Source organism: Petaurus breviceps, unplaced genomic scaffold (assembly GCF_028583685.1).
Source record: "Petaurus breviceps papuanus isolate PSGF00001 unplaced genomic scaffold, PetGlider_PUasm1.0 90723, whole genome shotgun sequence".
In the NCBI taxonomy this organism is placed as follows: Eukaryota; Metazoa; Chordata; class Mammalia; order Diprotodontia; family Petauridae; genus Petaurus; species Petaurus breviceps.
The window spans coordinates 4245834-4257854 of NW_027187323.1; the positions used below are offsets into that span (position 1 = coordinate 4245834).

General features: G+C 35.8%; 1 long non-coding RNA gene across 10 annotated transcripts in view; it reads left to right on the top strand.

Annotated features, from left to right (window-relative positions):
- Positions 1 to 6916, top strand: part of LOC138145087 (uncharacterized) — a 122547-nt gene extending 115631 nt beyond the window's left edge. For all 10 annotated transcript variants that reach the window (XR_011164099.1, XR_011164097.1, XR_011164101.1 and 7 more), the window contains one exon: positions 5796 to 6916. This is a non-coding gene — a long non-coding RNA (uncharacterized lncRNA). The remainder of the gene's footprint in view (positions 1 to 5795) is intronic.
- The last annotated feature ends 5105 nt before the right edge of the window (positions 6917 to 12021 follow it).

Consider the following 12021-nt stretch of genomic DNA (forward strand, 5'->3'; position numbering starts at 1 on the left):
CTTAACTTAATGTTTCAGTGATCCTTGGCCCTCATTTTTCAGGTGCATTGTGGCTGCAAAATGAGGCCACAAGTGCTTTACTTCATGGTCAATGTCTACAGCTTGAGATTCTTTTTATGAGCAGTCACAGTGATGACACGATGATTCCCATGGGAACATCACCATCAAGAGTGTGTCAGGGCTAAGTGGCGAACCAGGCAGTAGAAATCTTAAAAACTAATCATTTATTTTAGAGGGAAAAAAGGCTTCTCTGAATTCCAGAGGAGGTTGGTGGTGCTATGGGTTCTATCAGGGCTGATTATAGATTTCCCAAATGTAAAAGATCTGTGATTCTGTCAAGATAATGTGGTAATTCCCTCCACTAATTCAGATCATAGTCCATCTATGACTTATTAGATAAGGCCTAAAGAGTTATCTAAGGTTCATTACAGGTTGAGTGACTTGTCCAGGGTCAACTAGAAAATGTCAGAGGTGGGATTTGAACCCAGGGGTCCTTGGCTCCAAAACAAGCACTCTACCCACAACCCCATGCTGCCTCCACTGGCTTTCTATACATCCTAGAAAACAAGAAAGGTTTCTGCAAGTCAGTCCAGGTTGTATGACATGTACAGTATACGCTTTCTTGGGTGCTGGCTTTCCTCATTTCACTGTCATACTGATGAGATGGAAGAGGGATAATCTTAAATGTTCTGGGGGTGACAAAAACTTTCCTGCCAGAGCTGTTAGAGAGATGATTTATATTGGTCTTTTGTCTATAGAATTTGTGTTTGGCTTGGGCTCAATGACTAGACCAGTCTGCCTTTCCTGCAAATGAAGAGAGTGTCCTGCTGGTTATAGGTGGGCCCCAGATCCCCCCTTCTCTGACAAAGAAGGAGAAGCTGCACAGGTTTTCAGATCAGATGCAAGGTTTTTCCCGGACAAACAACATCATATAATTCAATTGGAGTTAACTTCACCTTTGTTGTCCATTTTCTGGAACCACATTCTACTGCAATTGGGCTTCCATTCCCACTCCAACACTGAAGCGATTCTTTCAAATATTCCTTCCTGGCTAAATCCAGTTTTCCTTTTCCTATTTCTCTTCCTTCTTGATCTATGCAAAACTGTATGCTGTAGATTATTGTTCAGTTGTTGAATTGTGTCTCACCCTTTGTGACCCTCTGGTACATAGTATGCCAGTGCTGTCTGTGGGCAAAGATATTAGAGTAGTTTGCTATTTCCTTCTCTAGTGGATTAAGGTAAACAGAGATCAAGTGATTTGCCCAGGGTCACACAGCACTTTATCTACTAGGCTACTTAGCTGCCACGTAGGCAAACAGAAATTCAGTGACTTCTTTAGGGTTGCACAACTAGTAAGTGTCTGAGTTCAATTTGAACTCAGGTCTTTCTAACTCTTGGCCCAGTGCTCTATCCATTGTATCACCTAACTCTCCCATATTGTACATTAGTACAGCTTAAAAATGTCCTCCTTTGTGTTTTTTAAACACCATGTACTTTTGATGACCATTCTGTGACAGATTTAATTATCTTCCCTTCCTGCACGCACCCCTGTCATTCAGGTCACTTTTATTCAACAAAGCCTTTTCTTTCTGAATATATCTCAGAGATCAATCTGAAGTACCCTTCTCCCTCATGACATTGCATGATGGACACATGACTGTAACCCCCTCTCCCTCCTCTATTTCCATGACTCCCAAGCCAACACCTCTAGCACTGACTGCTCATTTTCTTTTTGCTTGTTTATCTCTGGCCATCTGAAAGAAATAATCTTCTTTTGAGATAACATAATTCATATATAAATGGTACTTCATGGTTTTCAAAATGCTGTCTTCATAACAACCCTATGAGGTAGACAAATGCTTATGTTATTATAATTTGAAAGAAACTGAAGCTCAGAAGAGTCAGATCGTTGGTTCATGCATGGGTCATCCAGCCAGTAGTTGTTGGAGTGAGATCCTGGCTCTGCCAATTACTGCCTCTGTGGCATTGGGTGAATTACTTAATCTCTCTGGACATTGAAGTACTGCTCTCTCTCTGTCTCTCTGTCTCTCCTTCTCTCTCCCTCTCTGTCTCTGTCTCTCTATCTCTCTCTCTCTGTCTGTCTCTGTCTCTCTCTTTCCCTCTCTCTCTGTCTCTCCATCTTTTTCTTTCTCTCTATGTCTCTCTCCCTCTGTCTCCCTCTCTGTCTCTCTGTCTCTCTGTCTCTCTCTGTCTCTCTGTCTCTCTCTCTCTCTCTCTCTCTCTGTCTCTCTGTCTCTCTCTGTCTCTCTGTCTCTCTCTCTGTCTCTCTCTGTCTCTCTCTCTGTCTCTCTCTGTCTCTCTCTCCCCCTCTTTTTCTCCCTCTCTCTCTTCCTCTCTCTTTCCCTCTATCTCTCTCCCTCTCTCTCTGTCTCTCTGTCTCTTTGTCTCTCTCTCTTCTCTCTTTCTATATGTATGTACATATATAGATGCATATACATATATATATATGTATGTACATATGTGCATGTATACATATGGTTGTTCTTTCTTTTTGAAGAGGACCAAAATAAAATCATGATGTTGGGGTCTAAGTACAGTGTGTCTGACTGTGGCTGATCAGACCACGGCTCTACCATAGCTCAGGCACAAATAGTCCATATGAATATTTGGAGTGGAGATGGCTAAATCTGTGTATCTTACGTTCCTTTTGAGTTCTTTCTCTGATGTGGGCACACCATACTAGGCAGTCCTGTCCCAGTGTCTCCTGTGTCTCATAATCGACTCCACAGTTCTTCAGACAGACCTTGAGAATGCCCTCGTATTGCTTCTTTACTTGTCTTGTGTGAGTTCTCTGTAAAATAGTCTTTTAGGCAAACTACTGGATTTCTTATTGTCCCAAAAGTTTAATGCAGTTATTAAAACTTATAATTGCACTAAGACTTTTGGGACATATCACATAAAACAAAGGGTTTGGAACAGATTATTTTTAAGATCTCTTCTGCTGCTAATTCTGTGTTCCTTTGATCCTATGACTCCTACACAGGGCTCTTTTCCATTCTATCATGCTGCCTCTAATTTTTTGAGAGGTCCTGACCTATGATTTAACTGATATGGGGAATTCCTGGTGAATAAACTCCCTCTGCCAAAGTAAATCAGTGCCTACTGTGCAATTTATGGTCTCAGAAAATTTCCTGGGATCATTGAGAGGTTAGGTGACTTACCCAGAGACATAAAATCAATAGGTAGCAAGAGGTTAGACTTGAACTTGGATCATCCTAACTCAAAATTTCCTTTCATACTTGATAACAATGTATCAAAAAGCTTTATCTTGACCTCCTGTCACAACTAGCGACACCTCTTCCTAGATTTCTAATTTTCATTGATAGGATAATATTATGCAATTTGTTGTGCTTTTAATGTTGCAAGGAACATTCATTGGGGCATCTAGACAGTGCAGTGGATAGTACATGGGACTTAAACTTAGGAAGACCTGAGTCCTAATCTGACCTCAGATACTTACTAGCTTTGAAACCTTGGGCAAGTCACTTAATTTCTATTTTCCTCAGTTTTCCTCATCTGTAGAATGGGAATTACAATAAAATGGGGATAATAACACTACATATGAGATAGTAATTGTAAAACACTTAGCACAGGGCCTGGCACATAGCAAGTGTTATATAAATGGTAGCTAGTATTCATGCATTCATTTAAGAAATGTTTACCAATCACCTACTAGGCATAAGGCCTGATGCTGAGCACTTTCTAACTTTTCTTCATTGAACAAATATTTCTTTTTAGAGGGCTTCCCATTTACCACCTCACTTTTTCTTCACAACAGCCCAGTAATCCAAGAGTAAGCATTCTCCTTGTCTCCCAGATCTGTAGCCTTTGAATTATTTTAAGCATTTCTCTCCTTCATTCTCTCCATCCCATCCTCCATCTCTGAATTCTGTCCTGTGGACCCTTTCTCTGAAATACATCTCAGATCATCCCATCATAAATGGTTATCTTTACGTAGTAGCTGCATGACTCAGTCCCTTTCTTTTTAGCCTTCCAACTACTCACAAGAACCAGGCTGTGGCCACCTCAGTCATGGATTACTTAATAACCACGCTGCTATTCTCCCTACCTAACTGAATAGAATACTTTTGTTCAAATATTTCATAATGTATTCACAGTAACTGGAAGACCTCCCCAAACTTAGTAAGGTGAGGTCTTGAAACAGCAATCATACAGTGATGTGCTGGGACATACCTTTAAAGCTTTCTAGTTTTGTAGGCTCCATCAGAACTTGTGTTCTGTTGGCAAAGCCTTCAAGAATACAGGGTTACTTCTTTGCCATAATGAGACTTTGGAGTAGGATTTTAGTGAAATATAACTGGGGAGAGAAATCTGGTGCACAATGAATTATAATGCAAGCTAGGATGTGAGAAATGCACAGGAGACATACAAAGTGCTGTCAGACATCTGAGGAAAGAGAAAATATTTTTTGCTAATAAAATTATGGAAGGCTTCATGGAGGAAGTGGCATCTGAACTGGACCTTGCAGAGATTTTTGACTTTCATTTCCAACACAAGAGTAAATCTGTGGCTTGTGGATGCTGTGAAATCTTAATGTAAATTATTATAACAATGTTCTTCACATACAGCTTGTGATACTCATATTAAATTTCTGTCAAGTGGTACAGTTAACGTTGGTGTTGCTAATATGAATTCATTATTGCTAACCTTTAATCCCTTTTAACAGTCAAGTAATACAGTTATAATTATTTGCATCTTTATTTAGAGTGATTTCTATAATCCATTAGGCAGCAGTTAGAAAATTCACAGGACTAGAAATCCTGGGTTGGCCATTAAATTGTTATGTGAACTTGAGCAAGTCACTAATCTATTTGACACAGAGTTTCCTCATCTTTCACATGAGGAATAAAAGAATCATGGAATTATTTAGATAACCTAATCCAATTTTGAGACTAAAAGTTCTTAACTGTTTTTTTTTTTTGTCATGGATTGCCTTGGAAGCCTGGTGAAATCTATGCATTCTTTCTCAAAATAGTGTTTTTAAATGAACAAATTAAAATGCAGAGGATTACAGAGGAAACTAAATATAATGAAATACAATTATTAAAAGATTAAGAAAATGAGTTTCTGCACCCTACGTTAAAAATTCTTGCTCTAGACAAAGCATAAACTCTACCTAAAATATACCTAGCAAATATTAATTTATCCTTCACTTAAATTTAAGGTATCCAGTGACAGGAAACTCATCATTTCCTTAGACAACCTATTCCATTTTTAGATAGTCCTAATTGTTTGGAAGTTTTTCCTTACGTTAAGCCAAAATCTGTTTTCCTGTAACATCTGCTAATTAGTCCTTTGTCTTTCCTCCTGGACTAATAAGAACATTTAATCCCTCTTCTACATGAAGTCTCAGTTTCTTCAACCCATCCTTGTATGACATGTTTTCTAGTTCCTGCACTATTGGGTTTCCCACCTTTGGATGTAATGTAGTTTGTCAGTATCCTTTCTAAAATATGGCGTCTATCATTGGACACCCAAATTCCAGATCCTGTCTTGATAGGGCAGAGTATGGAAGGGCTATCACCTCTCTTACTTTGGAAACCACACTTCTATCAGTGTACCTTAAGATTATATTAATTTTTGACTATAGTATACTACTGATACATATTGAATTCAACAAAATCTCTAGATAATCTTTATATAAATGATGTCTCCTCTATCTTATATTTATGTAACTGGATTTTGGAACCTAAATGTGAGACTTTACATTTATTCTTATGATATTCATTCCATGTTTTACTCTATTCTTTCAGCTGATGAAGATCTTTTGGGATCCTGATTCTGTCATCTTGCAACCTAGGTGACCTGAAAGGATGAAGACTGGGGGAGGTTATTTTGATAACTCTTTCCTCACTGCTTCATTGTTCCCACACATATGCAACAGAAAACTGGACAAATTGTTTATAGATCAAGAGGATTGCTTAGTCATGAGTCATTCATCTCACATATGTAAGTTAAAGGAGGCTATGATGGGAGGATAATGTCTAAAGTGGGCATTGCTTTTCAACATAGATGTTTGTAGTGTCCAATAGAAATGAATTTGGTAAACTTAACAGTGTGTGTGTGTGTATGAGTGTATGTATAATATATTAATAAGATATATTAGTATGTATACTGTTAGTATCTATCCCCTTAGTGTATATCTAAATTAGTTTATTTTCTTAGTAAAGATCTAGATGTAATATATATACACACATATGCATACCTATATTAATATGTATATATATGTATGTTGTTGCCCTTTGTTCTTGAAGAGGACCAAAATGACGTCACTATGTAACATATGAATATCTATCTATTAGTAGATCTATATGCATATGGATATATGTATATTTATATTAGTCCATGTACATGCATATGGATATATGCGTATTTACAGTAATAGAGCTATGTGTATGTAAATATACTATACTATGCTATATATAGGTATATAAAGATGATATATGTATGTCTATTATAAATGTATACATATAGATATATCTACATTAGTATAAATATACTAATACATATATACTAATAGTGTTTATATGCTATTATTTAATATACTATATTACTATATTATATACACATAATCTAGATACATGTATATCTCTCTCTATATAGGGTATATCTCTATGTTAATATATATTATAATATATTTGTATATCTGTATTAGTATAGATATATAAAAAACTACCTCATATATATTTTAAGAAGGATGGGAATTTAAGAATATTTTGAAAGACTAGTTTTGTCAATTGACTCAGCGCCATGATACATATTAGAGACAGTAGAATGAAATTTTTTATTTCAAAGTAAAACTATAATAATTATTTGTAATTATTTTATCTAAAGTATATTTACACAGATAATTTATACAGCAAATTAATAAAAATATTTTTAGAAATTATTACATCAATCAACACAACTCACCCATTTGACTCTTTAGAGGAATACTATTCAAACTGGGGAGTGGATGATTAACATTACTGGAGTAATTACATAATAAACTGAACCATGGTAGCTTTGTCTTATCTCTTAAAATTTCACCTGTCTTTTTAGATGAGGCCAGAGGTCATCTAGTTCCATACCTTTATTTTACAGAGAAGTGTATTGAGATTGAACAAGTTGAAATGTTTTGCCCAAAGACATATAGATATTCAATTTCACAGTTGGGATTAGAAACCAGGAGTCCAGAATCTCATTCCAGTCTTTTTGAAAAAGTTAAAAGCAATATCGAAAATATAGAATATTATTGTTATCATTTTTTTTTGGTGAGTAAAAGTCAGACACAGTGGGTAGAGTGCTGGACCTGGAGTCAGGAAGACCTGAGTTCACATTCAGCCATAAATACTTACTAGCTATGTGACTTTAGTCAAGTCATTTAACTTCTTTCTGCCTCAGTTTTTTCATGTGTAGAATCAAGACATAATAGTATTTACCTCCCAGAAATGTTGTGAGGATCAAATGACATTTGTAGAGTGGTTAGCACAGAGTCTGCCACATAGTAGGTGCTATATAAATATTGGCTATTATATAATTATAATTAAGACATAATTATGACATATTATAATGACAACTAAACCACAGCATCAGGACTCTGATATCCCAGGTTGCCATGTACTATATATATATATACACACATATAATTATAATTGTGATTATGATTATAATAATAATAATTATTATTTTCATTGGTCCAAGAAAGTACCAGTATGGAAATTCCCTCCTATGCTCCTATGAAGTAGACAGGTAGCTAGCTAATCTGTAACTTTGGGTTTTAGAAAGTTTCCTGAGGCACTGAGAGTTCAAGGAACTTGCCAGTAGTCAAAGATAGTGTGTTCCAGGGTTAGAACCTGAACCCAGGTCTTCCTTGCTCTCAGGTTGGTACCCTAGTCACTTTGCTGTTGCTGCCTCTATTGTGATGACTATTTAGATAAGTGTTTTTTTCTTTTTCTTTTTTTTTTTTTTTAAAGCAATCGGGGTTAAGTAACTTGCTCAAGGTTACATGGCCAGTTATTATTTCTGGGTGTGGTGCTGAGTATCTGAGCCCGGATTTGATCCAGGTCATCCCGACACTGGAGCCGGTGCTCTTATTCGCTGAGCCACCTGGCCACCCCTAAGCAATTGGGGTTAATTAACTTGCTCAAGGTTACACGGCCAGGTGTTTCTGGGTGGGTGCTAAGTGTCTGAGCCCGGGATTCGATCTCCAGGTCTTCTCGACACTGGAGCCGGTGCTCTTACTCGCTGTGCTACCTGGCCGCTTGTGTTTTTTTCTTAAAAGACAGTTCGTTTAAGGCACAGTGTCTCCTCTAAGTCAGTAGCCCTATAATAAACTTTTGAGGGGCTATGCTAGAAACTCATTTAATAAAGCCCCCTTTGGAGGTATACCACATTAAACTCAGGCCATATCATTCAATCTCACTGGGAAGTTACAAAGGTTATGTAATGGGAGTAAATATTTGTTGTCAACTTGTGAATAACTAAAGAAAAGAGACTTTTCATGTCTTCCTTTTGTAGTATGTTTATAAGTCAAAAATGTCTTTCATCTTTCCAGATCACATTTTTTTATTTGATCTAAGAAGGAAGGCAGGCAACAGGGAGAGGGGAGAGATATTCAAGACCCTGGCAGTATTTCTGCGAAAGAGAGTGATTTCTTTATATAAATGTGTCATACTTGCCTGAAGGTTCAATTTAGAAGTGAATTAAACAAAACAGTTGTCCTTGGTCCTTGGTTTTTTTTTTTTTGGGGGGGGGTTGGCCAAAAAATATAGGTACAGTTGGTAGATAAGCATATTTTTTTTGTAATGGTGTAAGGTGAATCAAAGAGGGTTTCCATTTAAGATGATTTGTTTTATTTTTTGGAAAAGAAAATCAAAGATAGACAGACTACATATTCTTAAACATTTCTATAAACTCAGATGTGTGTAAATGTTTCTCAAATGGGTTTTTCCTATGAGATCACTAAGGAAAATGGATGATAAGTCCCTTTGCCATATTTTAGGTTGTTAGAGAGAATTACCAACAGTCAATCCTTGCCAAGGAAAGTCATGTGAAAGTTAGAAATCAGTATGTCCAACCCTGACCTATTTTTTTAGTTTGCAGATCTTCCTATATTTTTGTAATTAATTATATCAAGGGAACAATTTACATATATATTCTAGATGTCAGACTCCCAGTAAAGTAGCTATTTCTTGTGAGTACTTAAGAAAAATAAAGTGATAAAAAAAATTTAAAGGAAGATGACAAAAAGATAATAAAATAGATTTTTTTTTAACATTTCTGTAGCTATCTATTCCTATCATTCATGACAACTAAACCACAGCATCAGGGCTCTGATATCCCAGGTTGCCAGGTACTATATAAAGAAGTGGTCATAGGAATTAAGAAGACTGGTTAATCCAGACTATATATGCAGAGAGGAAATATGTGCTGGATGTAATGTAATTTTGAAATCAATGAGAGAGATTTTCAGGATATCTCAAGAGAGAACAATATCAATCAGTTGGAAAAATCACAAATAGTATGATTAGCAGAAAGAAAAGAAGCCCAAGTGATCAAGAAGACATTAACAACAATGAACTCATATAATTATTTTCATATCTCTAGAAAGTCTTTATGAAAATGAACTATATCATCAAGGGCAATCATGATGAGAATATGAGAAGGGAATCAGTAGGCTTTTGAGAATGATTTTCTGTGATAGACAATGTTTTTACTATCATGTAAAGACACTCTTCTGTTTCAAGAAAAAAGAATTCTGCTGTGTTTATTGTCTGTTGATAAAAATGGTTTTGATTTGGGAGAGCACAGTGAAGTATTCACTCCTTGATGCCTTCAATAGTGTCTCCTATGGATGCCTTCATAATATTAAAGATTCGTTGATATATGTAACCAGAAAGACAACTTTGTTAAAAAATTCTCTAGTTATCAAATCAACATCAAGTGAGTCATAAAAAAGGAAGATATATGCTTGCTGAAAATATTCACCCCCATCACTGAGAACCTTCTCAGAGTCCAAATGGAAGAGGAATTTCCAGTGGATAGGGAAATCTTCCAGATACTCTCATTAGCAAATGCCATGGTATTGATCACATAAAGGTGCAAAATACCATACCTCAATTAGATCTAAGATCTCTTAAAAGATCTCAGTCTAACAATTCATAGAGGAAAAACCCAAATGGATAAATGACTACTGTGCAGTTAATGATGTACAATGGAGAAGGCAGCCCATTAACTTAGACCATTTGTTCATATGCCTTGGACTGACCCATTGGTATGGCAGAATTTATAAAAATACTAAGGAAGGGTTAGGAACTTTTGAGAATATGTATATAATGAGAATATTGAGGCTTATATGAGAAAATGGCTTTTTTTGCAAATTAGAAAATAATCTATAAACAAAGCTTAATTCAGAGACTGAATAGAAAGGAATTTATTATTTATTTTGAGTCCACTTTTATTGAATTATAAACAGAAAATTCAAAATGACCTAATTTAACATAAGTTTTAAAAGTTGAAATTGATGTTAAATACTTAAGCTAGCTGATGCGGTAGACAAAGTGCTGGACTAAGGGTCAGGAAGACTTATCTTTGTGAATTCAAGCCCAGCTTTAGGAACTTACTAGCTCTGTGACCTCTGGGCAAGTCACTTAATCCTGTTTGCCTCAGTTTTCCTGTAAAATGAGCTGGAAAATAAAACAGCAAAACACTCCAGTATCTTTGCCAAGGAAGCCCCAAATCCAAAATGGTGGTCACAAAGAGTTGGAAACAACTGAACAACAATGAAATTTTAGTTTTGACTTTAAAAGTTGTAATTAATCTCAAGTACTTAAACTAAAAAGTAATATTTTACTGACTTTAATTGTTTTTAACTTAATAAATGCGCTGTCTATTTTAAAGTTATTCCAGTGTTACTATCTCTAATATTTTTTTGTGAGTTTGGGCCTTTCCCATCTGCTAATCCACAAATGGTCTGGTTTTGCATACAAGATTGCACAGACTCATCTGAAAAGGATTGGAGAGGTCATCTATTCTAATATCTCACTTAGTGGCAAAAATCTCCTTCACAAGGTTCCGAACAGATGGTTACTTAGGCTATTCCTCAACCTCTTGAATGACAGAGTACTTACCACTTTATGAGGTAACTAGTTCCATTTTTTGTACATGGCTCATTGTTGAAAAGTTCAAGGGATTTTATTACTGGAAACATCAAAAGAGACTTCATTATAGCACAGTTTCATCTATATCTCCCAAAAGTCATCCTCTTTTTATTTTTTTTTAAATCCCATTTGAGTCTATATTACATTAAATGGGCCAATTTTAAATGGAGTGCCCTTTGTAAGTAATTGTAAATCTCTTTCATTTGGCATTCACAGGTATGTAGTAGGTTCCTTTCTAACACAATTTTAGATGACTTTTCAGTAGACTTAATACTAATCAGAGAAAAAACAAAACACTACTTCAATTACCTCAGCAGAACTCTATGTAATACAGAGAGAGCCTGAGGTGAGAAGCAAGAACACAAATAATTATTTTCATTAATTACCTGTTAAAACAGGGAATGAAAGTGAAATATAATGAATTTATATTTGAAAGATCAAAGTTAAATTTCCTTTTTGACAGACATTTAATAAAGCATAAGAAAGTCATATGTAAAGAACATGAAGTCTACATTGTAGTAAACATCAGCTGGCATTCCTTGCAATTCTTGGTGGTCTAAGTTCACCGTTTTATATTTCAAAGGATATGAATGAAGACAGCTTTACAGTTGCTCTTGGGTTTCTTGCCTGAAAGAACCCTTTTACAATTCTGAAATGGGAGGATTTTATATTGATTGTTTAATAGCCATGGTCTTTCAAGAACCCAGCAATTTACATCTGCAGTCATATTTCCAATGTGAATACACCAGCTTCTTCTAGTCCGTGAATATATCATTCACTGTTATCCATGTCAACTACCTACTTCTTTTAATTGTTTACCTCTGGTTTCAACATTGTA